The sequence below is a fragment of the Muntiacus reevesi genome, chromosome 9 (genome assembly GCF_963930625.1).
Source record: "Muntiacus reevesi chromosome 9, mMunRee1.1, whole genome shotgun sequence".
NCBI classification, from domain to species: domain Eukaryota; kingdom Metazoa; phylum Chordata; class Mammalia; order Artiodactyla; family Cervidae; genus Muntiacus; species Muntiacus reevesi.
The window spans coordinates 1454190-1474318 of record NC_089257.1 but is presented as its reverse complement, the minus strand read 5'-3'; the positions used below and the strand labels follow the sequence as shown (position 1 = coordinate 1474318).

Genomic DNA, 20129 nt, shown 5'->3' with positions numbered 1-20129 from the left:
GAAACTTGTTAGAGGGATATTGGAAAAAAAAAAGGAGGGGTGGGTGTAATCAGCACAAATTATGTAGATCAACTAGTTCAAAGCTGCATGAGTCTGAACAAGTGAACCAGCTCACAGCTTCACTGCGAACATTATATCAGGGTCAGAAAAAGCAATCCCCATGAGAAATTACACAGCTTTCCTCATGGCATCTTTAATGTCCTTGTTCCTGACTGTAGATGATGGGATTTACCATAGGGATCACCAGAGCAGTGAATATGGACACCACCTTGTCCCGTCCAGGGAGCAGCTGGAACTCGGTCGCATGTACATGAAGAGACCAGAACCCGAGAAGAGGGTCCCAGCAGCCAGATGAGAGGCACAGGTGCTGAAGGCCTTGGTCCTCCCTTTAGCTGCCCTGATAGGACGGCAGCAGCAGTGCAACCACAGGAGACGAGGACCACAAGGACAGACAGCACCCCAACGCCCACAGCCGCGAGGAAGGTCACCCCCCGGCAGGGGAAAGTATCAGAGCAGGACAGAACCGGGACTGGAGGAAGGTCGCAGAAATCGTGCCGATAGGCCGAGCAGGTTTCAGTCACAGCACTGAGGAAGCCACCCATGTAGGCCCCAGCCGCCTTCTTGAAAGAAGGGGTGTGGGATAGGAGGCCCGTGCAGGGCAGCGGGCTGCAGATCGCAGCCCCGCGGTCAGAGCCACGGCCGCCAAAAGGAAGCACGCGGTCAGCAAAGGAAGCTCGCGTCGGCCCCAGCCTGCAGAAGACCCAGCACTGCGCCACAGCCCACCAAGGAGATGGTTTTCTGCGCTGTGCTGGTGTCAGAGAGCGTCTTGGGGGCCGTGGAGGACACACAGCAGACGTCCGGGAAGGACAGGTTACTGAGGAAGATGGACCTGGGCGTGTGGAGGTGTGAGTCCACCCGGATGACGGCGATGAGGCTCAGGTTCCAGGCTAGGGTCGGGAGGTAAATGCCCAGTGGAGTCGCTCAGTCCTGTCCGACTCTCTGCAATCTCATGGACTGTAGCCTTCTACCAGGCTCCTCCATCCATGGAATTTTCCAGGCAGGAGTACTGGAGTAGGTTGCCATTTCCTTCTCCAGGGGATATTCCCGACTCAGGGATCAAACCCAGGTCTCCCACATTGCAGGCAGACGCTTTACCGTCTGAGCTACTAGGGAAGCCCAAATGCCCAGAAATAACACAAGACGGAAAATCTGCATTTGGGGCTGCCCTGAAAATCCAGGAGGATGAATTCCGTCACAACGGTGCTGTTCCTTCCTGCAGCTGCAGACCTGCTTCCTGCACAAAAGAGGGAAGCAAGCCTGTGGTCAGTTAGACTTCGCCACCAGTGGATATTTCCTGTAATACCATACAGCTGATACCAAGTTTAGCCACCTGCTAGGCAAAGTCTTCTGGGAACAAGTCAGCCTATGATAATCCCTTCGTACTGTTTAAAATCTGCGTGCTCTATACTTTGCTGACAAGAGTAGCAGTCTAAGAGAGGAGAGAGAGACTGGGAGTCAGAAATCTGAATCTTGTTCGAAACTCCATTCCCAACTCCCTGGAGACAGTGGAAAAGTCATTTAATCTTTTTATTTTCTCAGTTGAAAAATGGAAGGTTGAGTCTCAGGGCTCCTTTAGGTTTGGGTTTCTTATGGCTTTTTAGACTTTCTGACTTGAAAATATCAACCCAGATTAACAATAAAGTTAAGAATTTCTTCTATTTTACATATATTTAGTATAAGAATCCAAAAAAGGAAGTAAATACAACTGGTTATAATATTTTGCATGTTCCATTTTGAGGGAGGAGATTCAACCCATAATGAAAACAATCCATTCTTTTAGGTAGCAAAATTAAAGGGAAAGGGATATAACTATATATAAACACACATATGTGCAGTGTATATACATGTATCAGTAAATGCATGCTTAGAACTAGGCATTTTTTTAATTATATAAACTTTTTAAATATTTATTTTTATTTATTTATTTAGCTGCCCCGGGTCTCAGTCGTGGCATGCGGGACCTTCAGGTGCCGCATGTAGGATCCAGTTCCCCCACCAACCCAGGCTTCCTGCTCGGCGAGTGTGGAGTCTTAGCCACTGGACCACCAGGAAAGTCCCTATAATAAGTTTTTATACACATCACTGCATAAAATCATAAAAAGCTCAAAATTTGGACTAGCGTGATCAGCATCGTTATGGGATACAGCGCTATTTGCATACCTTTGGGTGTGAGGAGAAAGAAGTAAGCAACAGCAAAGTTGACTGAAATTGGCCAAGTCATGGAAAAGCAGAAACCAGCACTTTCTGAGCAAGAGAAGTTGGGGAGGATTCATTGCATATTTAAGGATAATACTTGGGGCGAGGCAAGGGGAAATTTGGATGTCACCAGGCCAGACACAATTATCATTTTTAAGACATGAAGTAAGCCCATAAACACTCTGCATTAAGAAATACAGGCTGGCACTGACAATAGCATCAAAATGAAGAAATATAAATGGATGTAAAAAGGCAGAAGTGCCCTGGGGAAGACTTGATGGTAAAATTAAAGTTTATGTATTTTATTATTTTATGGAATTTGATTACCCAGGCATGTTTGCAACCATTGCAACCATTGATTGAACGATGACTGTGTTCATCATTCATCATATTAAAAATTGTTTTACATGAATAGATTCTCAACATCACTAACTGTCAGAGAAATGGAAATCAAAACCACAATGACATATCACCTTCCACCTTTTAGGATGGTTATTATTAACAATTGTTGGTGAGGAGGTAGAGAAAAGGGAACCTCTGCACACTATTGGTGAAAATGTAAATGAGTTCAGCCTCTATAGAAAGTAGTATGGAGGTTCCTGCAAAAATAAAAACAGAACTACTACATGACCCAACAATTCCACTTCTGGGTATATATCCAAAGGAAATGAAATCAGTACCTTGAAGAGATATACTTCTATGTTCACTGCAGCATTATTCACAATAGTCCAGCTATGGAAACAATCTAAACTTGACAGATGAATGGATAAAGAAGATTTAAGATAGATAGACAGATAATGGAATACTATTCAGCCTGAAAAAAGAAAGAAAATCTTGCCATTTGTAACAATGCAGACAAACATGGAGGACACTTTGCAAAATGAAATAAGCCAACACAGACAGTCAAATTCTGTGTGACCCCACTTACATGTGGAATTTTTAAAAGTCAAATTCATAAAAGTAAAGAGTAGACCAATGGTTTCCATGCTGGAGTGGGGTAAAGGGAAGAGCGAGATGTTGGTCAAAGGGTACAAGGTTTCACTCACACAGGATAAGTAAGTTCTGGGGGTCTAATGAACAGCATGGTGACAACAGGTAACATTACTGTATATTGAAAGTTTTCTAAGGGGATCAGCTCAGTTCAGCCACTCAGTCGTGTCCAACTCTTTGCAACCCCACGGACTGCAGCATGCAAGGCCTCCCTGTCCATTGCCACCTCTGGGAGTTTACTAAGAGGATAGATCTTAAATTAAATCTTCTCACACTAAACATTCACACAGACACACAAACACACACGGGTAACTATGTAGAGATGATAGAGAAGCTATTTAACTTGATTATGTTGATCTTTTTATAGTGTATGCATATATATGTGTATAAACATCAAGCTGTACACCTCAACTGTGTGCAATTTTTGTCTGTTAAAGATATTTCTATCAAATTGTTAAAAATAAGTACTATTTCTAGCTTTGTATTTGCTAAAAATTGTAAATCTCCCCACAATTATTCACCGACTGAACAGTAAAAGCCAAGAAGACTAACTGTGATCCAGATAATCTTGCAACTGTGTCTCATTTCACCACAGAGCAGTGACTGCGGCCAACTTGCACTCTGAACACTAGACGTCCATCCTACACAACTTTCACTGCAGTTTCTTCTTATTATGATTATTAAGTCCCTTTCTTTAAAGACATTAACTTAATAAATGTGTTGGAATTGATTTTCATATTTACAATTGCAATGTATTTACAAAGTCCTATGGTGTATAGGACTTTCATATTTATATACGGTGTATAGGATTTTCACATTTACAATTGCAATGTATATACAAAGTCCTATTGACTTCCCTGGTGGCTCAGATGGTAAAGAATCTGCCTGCAATGCAGAAGACCCAGGTTCAATTCCTGGGTTAGGAAGATCCCCTGGAGAAGGGGATGGCTACCCACTCCAGTATTCTTGCCTGGAGAATTCCATGGATGGAGGAACCTGGCTGGCCACAAAGAGTTGGACACGACTGAGCCACTAACACTTTCACAAAACCCTAGGCTAGTAATAAATATACATTCTTTTATTAAATAAAGAAAGATTTGGGATGCTAATAAAAAAAAACAAGAAGAACCAACAATTCTTCACTATAATATTGATCTATTCATCTTATCAAAGAGGAAATTAGATGAGTTTGGTGTTTCTCATCTTAATGAAATCTTCCCTAAGAACATAAGCTACTCAAAGGCAGGCAGAGAGTTGTATTTGTTCTGTGTATTTATCTATCCTGAGTCCCTGGAACAGTGTCTGGGACATAGGCTCCGTAAATATTTGTTTAATGAATGAGTTTTCTTCACTGTTTATTCTTGGAGTTTAGCAGAGTGTGTGGCTTATAATAAGTGCTCAGTTATAATAACATAGCATGCAACTGGAGGATTCCCATGTAGTACAGTGGTCAAAACTCTGCCTGCCAATGCAAGAGGTGCAAGAGACCCAGATTTGATCCTGGCATTGGGAAGATCCCCCAGAGGAGGAAATGGCAACCCACTCCAGTATTCGTGCCTGGGAAACCTCGTGGACAGAAGAGCCTGGCAGTGTATAGTCCATGGGTCACAAGAGTTAGACACGACTGAGTGACTGAGCACACAATATGTGATATAAAATAAAATCACAACCATTTATTAGGGCTTACTGAGTACCAGGCACTGTTCTAAGGACTTGATTTATATTGACTCATTTAATCATCCCTGGAGATGAATAGATTTACTCTGCCCCTTAGACAGATAAAATGTGGGAAGTGCTTAAATTTAGAGTTGTCATTTGTTGGGTAAGTGAGGCGGGAGGAAAGGAGCTAAACTTACTGAGTTACATCAGGCAGAAGTGTCCTGAGTTCTGAAGCCAAAAGAGAAGAATTATTGGTCGCTTTGCTCCAATAACACCTTTTACAAATTTCAGTCCATCTGCGTTCCCCAATGCTCTATGTCTGTTTCATCAGCTCTGCCTCTGGCCTCTGGTTCAGTCCGTTCTTTTATACTTTGGCCTCAGGCAAACAGTAGCATCTGCTTCTGGAATCCCTTCCTTGATTATCAGGTCTTCCAATGGCCCTTGATGCGTCATTACGTCATTACGTTCATGGAGACGGGTAGCCGCACTGTGCCTCCACGTGGGCTTTGTCACTCCTGGGTCCAAAGGTAAAAACCCAGCAGTCGTCAGAGCTAAACATTGCTGAGCGCTCATTACTCTCTGGGGGTGGTGGAGAACAGGGCCAACCACCGGTCGCCGGAGTCTAGGTCACAGCCCCTTGCCGTGTTCTCCTTGAGCTTCCCCTGGTCCAGGTCCAGGGAGACGTCCTGCTGTGTTGGTGGGAAGCCTTCCACTTCAAGGGACCCTTCATTAGCAGGAACCCACACACAAACAGACCAAGGCATGTGCTAAAATACAGTGCTTAGAGAACAAACTTCTAACTGAGCGAGGTGGGCTCCCATTCTGGCTCTGTCATTTTATTCGTACAGACATGTAACAAGTTTTTAATTTTTTTCCAAGCGGTGTTTATTTTTTCCTTTACAAAAAATTTTTCTATAACGGAAAATTCCAAACACATAACGCTGATAAAGAGATTAATATAACTAACCTCTATGTACCCCCTTGGTTAGCAATATCTTGTTTCATCTTTATCCTCTGACAGTCCTTTCCTGATGGATTATTTTGAATCAAACCCCAGATATCTTACCATTCCATCCACATATATTTTTTTAATTGGAGTATAATTGCTTTAGGATGTTGTGTTAGTTTCTGCTATACAACAACATGAATCAGCCATATGTGCACGTATATCCCCTCCCTCCCGGGCCTCCCAACCCCCCATCCCAGCCCGCTAGGTCATCACAGAGCATCCAGGTGGCCCCCGTATGCCAAGCAGCAGCTTTCCACTAGCCGTCTCTGTGGCACATGATAGTGTATATGTCCATGCTGCTCTCTTAATCTGTCCTATCCTCTCCTTCCCCCACTGTGCCCACGAGTCCACATTTAACAAAATTTTGAATCTTTTAAATATCAATTTCCTCACTTTTAAAACTGGTGTAATAATTCCTACTTCAAATAGATTGGTGTGATCCTGAAATGAGATGTGAATAAGTGCATCTTAGCATAGAGCTAATGAAAATATAGATATATAGATATGTATAGAGATGTATAGAGATATATAGAGATGTGTATATACATATCACTCAGTAATGTTAACTGAAAGTCGAAGAGAAGTCTCTCAGTCATGTCTGACTCCTTGTGACCCCATGGGCTGTAGCCCACCAGGCTCCTTCATCCATGGGATTTTCCAGGCAAGAGTACTGGAGTGGGTTGCCATTGCCTTTTCCAGGAGATCTTCCTGACCCAGGGATTGAACCTGGGTCTCCCGCATTGTAGGCAGACGCTTTACCCTCTGAGCCACCAGGGAAGTCAACCCTATCTCTAGGGTCACAGCCAAGAGTTCTTCCCTTCCTATCTGATTTTTGCTGTAACTTAGTTTCATCCTGATGAAAACAGCTCCTCGACCCTTTCACATGTTAGGTGCTGCTCCCAACATTTTTACAACCTGGTTGTGTTGCTTTGGGTGAGTCTGTCAACCCCACCCCTTCACCCCTGCTGGGCCTGAGGAAATTGGGCTCCCTCTCCAAGAATTCCTCAGGCTCCAAAAGGCTGAAATTTTGAGAAACTGATTTTTTGTTTTTTGAAAATTTTTTGTTTTTTGAAACTTTCTATATAGGAACGTGCTCAGTCATGTCCAACTCTTTGTGGCCCCATGGACTGTAGCCCACTAGACTCCTCTGTCCGTGGGATTCTCCAGTCAAGAATAGTGGAGTGGGATGCCATTTCCTATTCCAGGGGATCTTCCCAACCCAGGGATCGAACCTGCATCTCTAGCCTCCTGCAATGACAGGCAGATTCCTTACCTCTAGTGACACCCAGGAAGCCCTTACATCGGAGTAAAGTTTACCAAAAGAAGTTCATCTGTTTCATGGAGATCAAGTTAGCAATCTTCAGTCTGAAAATAAAAATGAGCTGACAGAAATAATTCTATATGAAGGTGAAAGTAAAAGTGTTAGTCGCTGAGTCATGTCCGACTCTTTGCGACCCCATGGACTGTAGCCTGCCAGGCTCTTCCATCCATGGGATTCTCCAGGCAAGAATATTGGAGTGGGTAGCCATGCCCTCCTCCAGAGGATTTCCCTGACCCAGGGATTGAACTCAGATCTCTTATGTTTTCTGCATCGGCAGGTGGGTTCTTTACCACTAGCACCACCTGGGAAGCCCTTGACAAACAGTAATAAACAAATTCAGGGGAAATTTTTAGTCATGCAGATTGTTCAAAGAAAAGCAGATAAGTGACCCCCAGAATAGAATGTGAAGGAGAGATGGCAAGATTTTCTTGTCAAGAGAAACATTCTTCGCTAGGCTTGAAGATAAACTGGTTCAGGAAATCCGAAGGCTAGTAGAGTCAAATTCAACTAACTATGAATGAGTTTTGATACTGAATTCAGATCTGGGATCGTTTAGAAGGTAAACCTCTAATTATGACCTATACATTTTCTCAGGATTAAAAAAGGCTGATAAAAGAGAGTGGTAATAGATTTCATCTGCCATGCAAACTCTGATTATGGTGATAATGATTATCTACAAAGAAGGTCAAGTATAAAGATCAAATTATAAATTAGCAATGTCTACACTGGACAGGAAAATGTAGAGTAGGGACACGCAGTGTATTTGTCAGGCTTCTCTACAAAAAGCTTAAGAATGAGAAATAAAGTTGCCTTATTTAACTCACCGAGATATAACCATCGAAATGAAATGAAAGTCACGTCCGACTCTTTGAGATCCAATGGACTGCATGCTCCAGGCCAGAATACTGTATTCTGAATACCGAAGTGGGTATTCTGAATACTGGAGGGGGTAGCTGTTCCCTTCTCCACGGAACCTTCCCAACCCAGGGATCGAGCCCAGGTCTCCCACATTGTGGGCAGATTCTTTACCAACTGATCCACAGGGGAAGCTCATGAATACTGGAGTGGGTAGCCTATCCCTTCTCCAGCAGATCTTACCCACCCAGGAATCAAACCAGGGTCTCCTGCATTGCAGGCAGATTCTTTACCAACTGAGCTACCAGGGAAGCAGATATAACCATAAACTCTCCATATCCTTACTTTAAAATATAAAATTTCAAATATGGTTAAATTAAAGATTTTAAAGCAGTTTAAGCAAGCATCAGAATGTATGAAAACACAAAAAGCAAGGAAACTCCACATAGAATTACAAATACTTAGGAAATATTTCTTTGTAATTCAACCCAAAATTTAACTCATCAAGGTCCTATGCCTCTTAGAGTTTGTTTGCTGGCAGCTTCTCCTAAAATAGGATTTACTTTCATGCTTGTTTAACATTTTACTATGCCTATTTTTAAAGAATGCATTGAGTGTTTCAAAGCAAAACCCAGAGGTGCTTGGAGGTAAAATACAATCTTGATTCTCAAATTGGAGTTTAAAAGTTATCTCAGTAAGTATTTCTTCCACTGGCAATAAGTAAAAAACATTAAGTTTACATAGATTCACTGTCTTTTCACCGGGCGTTCCAAAGATAATGCTGTATTAGTCTCTCAGTCGTGTCTGACTCTTTGTGACCCCGTGGGCTGGGGCCCGCCAGGCTTCTCTGGCCATGGGACTCTCCAGGCAAGAATACTGTAGTGGGTTGCCTTTCCTTCTCCAACCAAAGATAAGGGGCAATAGAGAAGGACATTTAGAGGTTTGGGAGGGCTTTAAATCATAAATGCAACCAGTCAGTGCTCTGTGTTGACCTAAATGAAAAGGAAATTAAAAAAGAGGGGATATATGTATACATATATAGACTCACTTTACAGTAGAAACTAACATAACATCGTAAAGCAACTATACTCCAACAAAAATTAATTTTTAAAAAACCCTAAAAAAATTCAAGGGCTTCCCTGGTAGCTCAGTTGGTAAAGAATCTGCCTGCAGTGCAAGAGACCCTGGTTCCATTCCTAGATCAGGGTAGGTTCTAAAAAAATTTAAACTTCCACTATATATATATATTCTGCCCTGGAGAACACAGGACATGGAGTTGCAAAGAGTCAGACACAACTGAGCAACTTTCACTTTCACTTTCATATACACAGAAGCGGTAAAGAAGATTAAGAGCTCAAACAACAGTGTTACAACTGAGATAACTACCCTGCTGTTGTCCATCAGTAGCTAAGTCCTGTCAGATTCTTTGCAACGCCATGGACTGCGGTATGCTAGGCTTCCCTGGAGTTTCCTACTCCTGGAGTTTGCTCAAACTCATGTTCATTAAATCAGTACACCATCCAACCATCTCAACCTCTGTTGTCCCCTTCTCCTCCTGCTCTCAATCTTTCCCAGCATCAGGATCTTTTCCAGTGAGTCAATTTTGTGCATCAGGTGACCAAAATATTGGAGCTTCAGCTTCAACATCAGTCCTTCCAATGAATACTCAGGGCTGATTACCTTTAGGGTGGACTGGTTTGATCTCCTTGTAGTCCAAGGGACTCTCAAGAGTCTTCTCCAGCACCACAATTCAAAAGTATCAATTAACAAACCATTATTTTCAAAGATGCCAACTAGTTTAGACCCCCTATGGCAGGGGTCCCCAACCTCCCTCTCTAATGCCTGACAGTCTGACATGGAGGTGATGTAATGACAGAAATACAGTGCACAATGAATGCAATGCACTTGAATAATCCTCCCGAAACCAACTCCCCCCACACCCACATCCATGGACACATTGTCTTCCCTGAAACCTGTCCCTGGGTGCCAAAAAGGTTGGTGAACCACTGCTTACGGAATGTTGCTACCACCTCGTGGAAGTGTGCCTAAATTGTAGAGTGAGTTGTTGTTTTTTTTTCCTTAGAATCATAAATTTTATTTATTTTTATTTTTATTAGCTGGAGGCTAATTACTTTATAATATTGTAGTGGTTTTTGCCATACATGGATTTACATGTGTTCCCCATCCCAGTCCCCCCTCCCGACTCCCTCCCCATCCCATCCCTCTGGGTCTTCCCAGTGCACCAGGCCCGAGCACTTGTCTCATGCATCCAACCTGGGCTGGCGATCTGTTTCACCCTTGATAGTGTACTTGTTTCGATGCTACTCTCTCAGAACATCCCACCCTCGCCTTCTCCCACAGAGTCCAAAGTCTATTCTGTACATTTGTGTATCTTTTTCTATTTCGCATATAGAGTTATTGTTACCATCTTTTTAAATTCCATATATATGTGTTAGTATACTGTATTGGTCTTTATCTTTTTGGCTTACTTCACTCTGTATAATGGGCTGCAGTTTCATCCATCTCATTAGAACTGATTCAAATGAATTCTTTTTAATGGCTGAGTAATATTCCATTGTGTATATGTACCATAGCTTCCTTGTCCATTCGTCTGCTGATGGGCATCTAGGTTGCTTTCATGTCCTGGCTATTATAAACAGTGCTGCGATGAACATTGAGGTGCACGTGTCTCTTTCAGATCTGGTTTCCTTGGGGTGTATGCCCAGAAGTGGGATTGCTGGGTCATATGGCAGTTCTATTTCCAGTTTTTTTAAGGAATCTCCACAATGTTCTCCATAGTGGCTATACTAGTTTGCATTCCCACCAACAGTGTAAGAGGGTTCCTTTTTCTCCATACCCTCTCCAGCATTTATTGTTTGTAGACTTTTGGATAGCAGGCATTCTAACTGGCATGAAATGGTACCTCATTGTGGTTTTGATTTGCATTTCTTTGATAATGAGTGATGTTGAGCATCTTTTCATGTGTTTGTTAGCCATCTGTATGTCTTCTTTGGAGAAATGTCTGTTTAGATATTTGACCCATTTTTTGGTTGGGTCATTTATTTTTCTGGAATTGAGCTACAGGAGTTGTTTGTATATTTTTGAGATTAATCCTTTGTCTGCTTCTTCATTTGCTATTATTTTCTCCCAATCTGAGGGCTGTCTTTTCACCTTGCTTATAGTTTCCTTTGTTGTGCAAATGCTTTTAAGTTTCATTAGGTCCCATTTGTTTATTTTTGCTTTTATTTCCAATATTCTGAGAGGTGGGTCATAGAGGATCCTGCTGTGATTTATGTCAGAGAGTGTTTTGCCTATGTTCTCCTCTAGGAGTTTTATAGTTTCTGGTCTTACATTTAGATCTTTAATCCATTTTGAGTTTATTTTTGTGTATGGTGTTAGAAAGTGTTCTAGTTTCATTCTTTTACAAGTGGTTGACCAGTTTTCCCAGCACCATTTGTTAAAGATGTTGTCTTTTTTCCATTGTATATCCTTGCCTTCTTTGTCAAAGATAAGGTGTCCATAGGTATGTGGATTTATCTCTGTTTGCAGATGACATGATCCTCTATATAGAAAATGCTAAAGATTCTACCAGAAAATTACTAGAGCTAATCAATGAATACAGTAATGTTGCATGATATAAAATTAACACACAGAAATCCCTTGCATTCCTATACACTAACAATGACAAAACAGAAAGAGAAATTAAGGAAACAATACCATTCACCATTGCAACAAAAAGAATAAAATACTTAGGAGTATATCTACCTAAAAAAATGAAAGACGTATACAAGGAAAACTATAAAACACTGATGAAAGAAATCAAAAGAACACAAACAGATGGAGAAATATACCGTGTTCATGGATTGGAAGAATCAATATTGTGAAAATGAGTATACTACCCAAAGTAATCTATAGATTCAATGCAATCCCTATCAAGCTACCAGTGGTATTTTTCACAGAACTAGAACAAATAATTTCACAATTTGTATGGAAATACAAAAAAAAAAAAAAAAACTTCGAATAGCCAAAGCAATCTTGAGAAAGACGAATGGAACTGGAGGAATCAACCTGCCTGACTTCAGGCTCTACTACAAAGCCACAGTCATCAAGACAGCATGGTACTGGCACAAAGACAGAAATATAGATCAATGGAACAGAATAGAGTGATTATTAAGAGGTGACTGAGGGACTAAATGGAGAAGGAGATGGCAACCCACTGCAGTATTCTTGCCTGGAGGGTCCCGTGGATGGAGGAGAGTGGTGGGTTCAGTCCACAGGGTTGCAAAGAGTCAGGCATGACCGAGCAACTGAGCAACAACAATCGGGACTCAAATCCACGAGACAGTGAACGTCGCTCAGCCTGTCCGACTCTCTGTGACCCCGTGGACTGTAGTCCATGGAGGTCTCCAGGCCAGAATACTGGGGTGGGGAGCCTCTCCCTTCTCCAGGGAATCTTCCCAACCCAGGAATCGAACTGGGGTCTCCTGCATTGCAGGTGGATTCTTAACCAGCTGAGCTAGCGGGGAAGCCCTAAAATCCACATGAGAACCCAGCATTTTGACTTGCCAGTGGCTCAGCTTGTAAAGAACCTGCCTGCTGATGTAGGAGATGCAAGAGAGGGGGTTTGATCCCTGAATGCGGAAGATCCCCCGGTGAAGGAAATGGCAATCCATTCCAGTGTTCTTGTCTGGGAAATCCCATGGACAGAGCAGCCTGGCAGGTTACAGCCCATGGGGTTGCAAAGAGTCGGACATGACTGGGCACACACACACGCTATATGCCATCAAGCTCTAAGTACTCTACCATGAGCTCCTTAAGTACGTGAGCTCAAAACTTTCATGTACTTCGATTTTTGTAAATAAATCAGACCAGGCAGATGGAGAATTCCCTGGGCATATTGTAAATGATGAGTAACATTCATAAACAAATACATTTTGAGAAGAATAATGTGATTGAGAACAGATACATTGCAAGTTCACATTCACAGTACCATTTTAAACAAATCATATTGTTTAATTCTTAAAAAGAGGCATCAAGACAAAATGAAAGAGCAATCTCAAACAGAGGGCATCATAGTTTTTTTTTAAAGGACTAAGGTTATCACATGGCATAGGATTGAATCCCACCTAGTTCCATCTGTGTGGCCTTGTGACCTTCAATTGACCTCACGTAAGTGCATGCTTCATCTGTGAGATGCATTCAGACATGTCAATATTGGATATTTGTGTGAGGATCATGGGATGTACAACCTATATGAAAACCATTATATAAGAGCTATTCAAATAGGACAGATTATCAATGTGATTTTTAAATTCCCATTTGTCTCCAAAGAAATACTGCCAACTATAATATTCTGATACCAGTTTATTAGAAATGTATCATAATCTTTATTATTGTTGTTCTGTAGTAACTATATACTTTCATTAAATATGAACTATACATTTTAGTTAAAATGCCAACTAATTTGGACATAGTTTTAAGAAGACTTCATTTTCATAAAATCTTGGACTAGTGATTTTTATAAACAATGACCTTTGCTATCACTGTCAATTTTTATTACTCTGAGATTAGGAACACTAATTATTTAACACTAATTAGATTAGGAACGCTAATTATTTGTGAATAATGTGAACATGATACTTCCAGAAAACAAGTGAGTATATTACACTCTTTGGAATTGCTAGATAAGAGAAGCTCAAAATAAGTCATTAGGAAATTATGTGTTGATTAGCAAATAAAATGAAAGTGCCCACAACCAGGTGGCTCAGGGGTAAAGAGTTCCCCCTGCTAATGCAGGAGACACAGGAGGCATGGGTTCGGTCCCTAAGCCGAGAAGACCCCCTGGAGCAGGAAATGGCAGCTCACTCCAGCATTCCTGCCTGGAGATCCCACGGACAGAAGAGCCTGGGCTATAGTCCATGGAGTCGCTAAGAGTCAGACACAACAGAATAGACTATGTGCAGCTGTACGGCGATCTTGTCCTCTCCTGCAGAGTGTTTGTCTTTTCCTTCATGCTCCGCAGCCACCCTGACTGCTCACCAAGGAATACCAGCAGAGATTTTTGTTTGTAAGAAGAGATCTTGATTAGCCTTGGGGGATCAGAGGAACTGGCCACTGGGATAGAGCTTAATAAGCAGTGTCTTCAGAGATTTTATATGAATATATGTTCTCCACACCACCCCAGAGATCAATTAAGTACAAATCTGTAAATGTGGGTGACGCACTCCTTTCCCTTTCGAAAAATATAAGACCCTCCAGGGCAAATATAATAAAACGTCTCCAAGGAGAAAGAAAAGACCCTTTCTCAAATTCACCCCTAACCCCAGCTTTTAAACACTTCCCAAATGAGCCCAAGTACAGATGTTAGTTGATACCAGAGAGCTTCTTAAAGATTATGTCCTCCCCTCTTCTTTCTATATATCTTTTCTCTCTACTTTTCTGCCCGAAAACACACATTCGAAGCAACAAGCGGATATTTTTATCTTTGGTGAGCAAACCAACCTCAAGCTTGCTCTTCAAACTTGTTAGCATTTTGGGGACTGGAAGCAAGTCCTGAAGCAAGATCTGATGCCTTCCAAAGCAGATCGCGAGACAAGCGTAAGCTGAGTGACAGGCAGAACAAGAGGGAGGGGTGAGTGCGGTCATTCACCTTTTACTTTCTGTCTTCATGCTCGCATTCATCTTACCTTACAGAGCACACTTTCAAAGTGCATTCGAGACGTGCAAGCCGATTGTAGATGAGGAAAGAGCTCTTTGGCTTTCAGTTTTCCCCCATGGGCCTCTCAATTCTGCATGTTTTCCCCCAAATTTATCCCAAATCTTGTTTCTACCTTACTTATCTTTTAATGGGCTCTGGAACTATATTGAGTCCTTGCAACTGGGAAGATAATTAAGAAGACATAAAATTTCTGAAGGAATTGCTATACCCTTGAGCATGGGCCCAGTTATGAATAAGTAGTCTGCAAAGCAACTTGGAAGGGCTGTAACTGGGCCAGACTACATGTGGCAGATTTTTTAAACACTGCAGAGACCTCAAGCCTCTGAAACTCTCCTTCTCTTTTTTGACTGAAGGCTTGAATTTTGCCATCTAAGTCCTAATTCTTGGGTGAAAGTCTGGGTGCCTTTTGAATTCTCACCTTACATCAAGAGGGACTCGTTCACCTCCACCAATCATTGGTACATTCAGATGATAGACAGACCTAGAAGAGAAAGACCTTAAGGGCACTGGGTTCTTGCCCAGTGACAAGAAGGATGATGGGAAGATCACAGAAAACTAGTTTGGCTGAGGTTCCCCTTGACATTGTTGCCTCGTTTTCCTTGCATTCCCAACTGACTCTTTGTGACCCCATGAACTGTACAGTCAATGGAATTCTGCAGGCCAAAATACTGGAGTGCATACCCTTTCCTTTCTCCAGGAGATCTTCCAAAACCAGGAATCGAACCCGGGTCTCACACTTTGCAGGATTCTTTATCAGCTGAGACAGAAGGGAAGCCCCTGTTAAACACAGATTAGGCAATTTGGTTACAAAATTTAACACTTTCTTGAAGATATTTCATAAGAGATGAGTTGAGTCACAAATCAGTTCAACCAGATCCCATCAATTCCTGAGTGTCTTCCAGGTGCTAGGTTTTTTTGTTTTTGTTTTTGGTTTTTTTTTTTTATATATTTATTTTTTGTTTTTAACTTTTTATTTTGTATTGGAGTTTAGCTGATTTACAATGTTGTGATAGTTTCAGGTGGACAGCAAAGGAACTCACAGATACATATACATACATATACATATACACACATATACATATACACGTGCATGGATCCATTCTCCCCCGAACTCCCCTCCCATCCAGCCTGCCACATAACACTGTGCAGAACTCCCCGTGCCACACCATAGGTCCTTGGTGTTTATCCATTCTGCTGTTATACAGCAGAATGTCATGTGCTAGGTTTTTCATTTTATGTCATTATTGTATCTTCACCGTGGCCTTGAAGGCTCGTGGTATCCACAGAAACGCAGCTCCAGCATTTATAAATCCAACGAAGTCACTGGGTCCCTCAAACTCTGAAAAACAGGCCTGGCGCTGATCATACCTACACCACAGGTTCATGAGCGGGAGGAGATTCAAAGCAAACTGAACCTCCCAGGGTTTCTTGCCAAAATGAAAGAGATTTTCTTCCTCTCCCACGGGAGAAAGCCATTCGTCGTGAACAGAGTTCAGTGATGTAAAGTGCTTCACGTAGCCCTTAAGATACCACCTATTTAATGTTCCAGAATAGCATTCAAGGCATCCATATGTTGGAACAAACCCCTGGATGAAGTTTTCCTCTTGTTTCAATTTGTCCGGCTTCACTTTCTGATTAGGGAGATGGGGAATTTCATTTCTAAATATGAAAACCTTCCCTCCTAATGAGTTCAGTTCAGTTGCTCAGTCATGTCCGACTCTGTGACCTCATGAACCGCAGCACACCCAAGCCTCCCTGTCCATCACCAACTCCTGGAGTTTATTCAAACTCATGTCCATGGAGTTGGTGATGCCATCCAACCATCCCTCCTAATGGCAACATTCAAAACAGGCTTTCAGTTGACGTATCAACCCTCAGATTATTCAATTCTTCAATCTCACCCCCAGACACTTCTTATATACCTAGATGGGCCAACAGTGAATTCCTTATTTCTGCAAGAGAGCACACTTTAACCTATCATGTGAGGCGGGAGTACTCACTGATGGTAACGATGACAGTGCCAGGTTATTCAGCAAGCATCCACTCTCAGGGTCTGTGGACCTTCCCTGCGATGACTTAGGCAATAATTACACAACTCTGTTAAGTGTCACTGTTGCCCCTGTTTTGCAAATGAAGAAACTGACCCTCGGAATGGCTACCAGAACTGGTCACTCCCCCACCACTGGCAAGTGGCTGAGTCAGAGTTAGAACCCTTAAACTTGTCCCGAAGCCTCACTGGTGTCATAACCACTACTTTATCCCACTCCCCTTCCTTCTAACCTGAATGGGTGCCCCCCTACAGCCTGAAGCACATCACAAACTCGGATCCCTACTTAGAACAGGGATAGCGCCAGCAGAGCTGTGTCTGTTTGCCTCCAAATTTCTCCATGTGGCTCCATACCTGCTGCAGATTATTCTAAACATTCTTGTGGGTTTCTTTCTTTTTGACAAGAGGGAAAAAATCCTCTCCTGATTCTCAGAACTCTACATACCTGTCACAAATGGGTGCATAACCTCTGAACATAGGATAAAGCTGAAAACCACATTGGTCAATATACGATATTTGGTTTTCTGTTTCTGACCTACATCACTCTGTATGGCAGTCTCTACATCCATTCACATCGCTAAAAATGACCCAGTTTTGTTCCTTTCATGGCTGAGTAACACTCCATGTATATACGTACCACATCTTTATCTGGCGGATGAGGGTGTGAGGGAGGCTCAAGAGGAAGGCGATATATGTACACATGCGGCTGATTCACTTGACTATACAGCCGAAACTAACACAACACGTAAAGCAATTGCGCTCCAATAATTTAGATAATTAAACAATTAAAGGCTTTGGGGGAAAAAACACATTGGTAAGATTGGGATTGCAAGAGATCTCCTAAACTGTACAAATGATGGCATGGTGATGGCTAAGATGAAGCTCACATGGTCTCACTACTCAAATTTGAGGACTTTGGTCCTGAAAAATCTTTAGCAGGAGCTACTGAGTGGGAAGAGGGTGGACCCCAATTCTAAAAGCATCTCTCTGTGTAAGCTGCAAGAAGAAAATGAAGAAGGTCTATGAGACTTTGACAAGCAATGGCTAGATAATGGATTGATTTATGAAAGACTGGGGATATTAAAATGAAGTAGCTCTCCTAAATTGAGCAAGAAAAATTCAGAGCAAATAGAGAAAGTGTTATTTCCCAAAGAGTGAAGCCACTGTCCTGGAATAATTTCTCTAATAACTGTAAGTTATAGAGTCTGTGCTACAAGATACTAACATGCTCACATATATGCATCTACTTTCACTTGAAAAGAATATACCAAAATGTAAGTACTGTTATTTCAGGAGATAGAATGTCACACTTTCCAGTTTCGGGGGGTTTTTGCATCAATCAGGAACAGCACATGGTTTTTAGGGTGAGTATTTCACAGTTGTTTGCTGAGCAAATTATTTTGCAGTTCTCATATATTGCTTTAAGATTCATAAAATATTTTCCTTTTCAAAAATAAATGAATTTTATTGGATTTTCTATATTTTAAGAGGTAGATAGAATAGGCTGAAAATATGACTTAAAAGATAGTGAAGGTAATTTGGTTGACTTCCAAATTGTTTGGGATAAGACATGAAGAAGCATTAAGATGTATTCCAAACATTTAAGGCTCATTCACACTCTGACCACACTTTTCCTGGTGCGTCCTGTAGGGACAGGACCTCAGCTTAGAGACTGATGGCAGAAGTTCTCCTCTGATTGACATGAAAGACTGAGATTCCATGTGGATGTGTGAGATACTGATGAGAATTCTTAACAAAGCAGGGTTAAGTGTAAGTCCCTAATCTCAAAAGATGCTTTGTACACTGGAAATTCTAAGAATATAATTGAAGATGGTTTATAATTGAGGCTTTAAACAATAGCAACAACAAACACTTGTAGAATGCTTACTATGAGTCAGGAATATCCTAAAGCAGATTAGAAAGATGATAAATAAATAGATAGATAGAGGGACTCCCTGGTTGTCCAGTGGTTAAGAATCCTCCTGCCATCACAAGGGACACAGGTTCAACCGCTGGTCCAGGAAGATTCCACCTGCTGTGGAGCAACTAAGCCCATTCAGCACAACTACTGAGTCTGCATCCTGCAACTACGGAGGCCCATGCACCTACAGCTCGTGCTCTGCAGCAGGAGACAGCGCCACAAGGAGAAAGCTGGGCACCACAGCCAGAGAGCAGCCCCAGCACGCTGCACCTGGAGAAAGTCTGCATGCGCAAAGACCCAGGGCAGCCAATTTAAAAAAAGAGAGAGAAAGTTGATAGATGTGCGTGCATGCTAAGTCTCTTCAGTCATGTCCGATTCTTTGTGACTCTATGGACTGTAGCCCACCAGACTTCTCTGTCCATGGGATTCTCCAGGCAAGAATACTGGAGTGGGTTCTCATGCCCTCCTCCAGGGGATTTTCTCCACCCAGAAATCGAACCTGCATCTCTTATGTCTCCTGCATTGGCAGGCAGGTTCTTTACCACTAATGCCACTGGGAATCTCTGATAGATGACAGACAGACAGATAGATAGATAGATAGATAGATAGATAGATAGATAGATAGATAGATAGATAGATAGAGCTATTATTATCTCTAATTATACGGGGTGTCATAGAGAGTTCAAGTGACCTGCCCAAGATCGCACATCTATTAAGTGGTAAAGCTGGGAATTGAATCCAGGTAGTCCAAATACAAGTCCAAGTCCAAATTCTTAACAAATAGCTTAGAGTGGTGACACTGGACAACTTTGAGACTGACACCACGTTAATATATTCAGGCCTAATATTTGACAATTAAGAGCATTTCTATGCATATGTGGCCTAATCCTTTGGATTAAAAAGATTCAAAATGCCTTACAGATTATTTCCCAACTAAATAGCTGAGCCCCGTCCCTATGTTGGCTTCTCCATTCCAATACTGAAACTGGAATAATGTTAGGTAAACAGTTATGTCAGGGCATGATATAAGTCACCTGGGACACAGAAAACTGTCCTAATAATAGCTTTCTTTATGGACTTACTAGATGCCAGTCACTTTATACATGTTGACTTATTTTATTCTTAAAACAAACACCTTTTTAATATTTATTTTTATTTACTTATTTATTTGGCTCCCCTGGGTCTTAGCTGCAACCTGCAGGCTCTTAAGCTGTGAGATAGGAGATCTAGCTCCCTGACTAGATGTGGAGTGTGGAGTCTTAGCCACTGGACTACATGAAGTCCCACAGATTTTAAAAGGATATTGAAGTCTATAGATGTTAGCCGTCTCACCCTAAGTGACATAGCTACCAA

At 41.9% G+C, this 20129-nt stretch overlaps 1 pseudogene; it reads right to left on the bottom strand.

Moving 5' to 3' along the window:
- Positions 1-193: 193 nt before the first annotated feature.
- Positions 194-5669, bottom strand: LOC136174542 (olfactory receptor 5A2-like; annotated as a pseudogene).
- Between the last annotated feature and the right edge of the window lie 14460 nt (positions 5670-20129).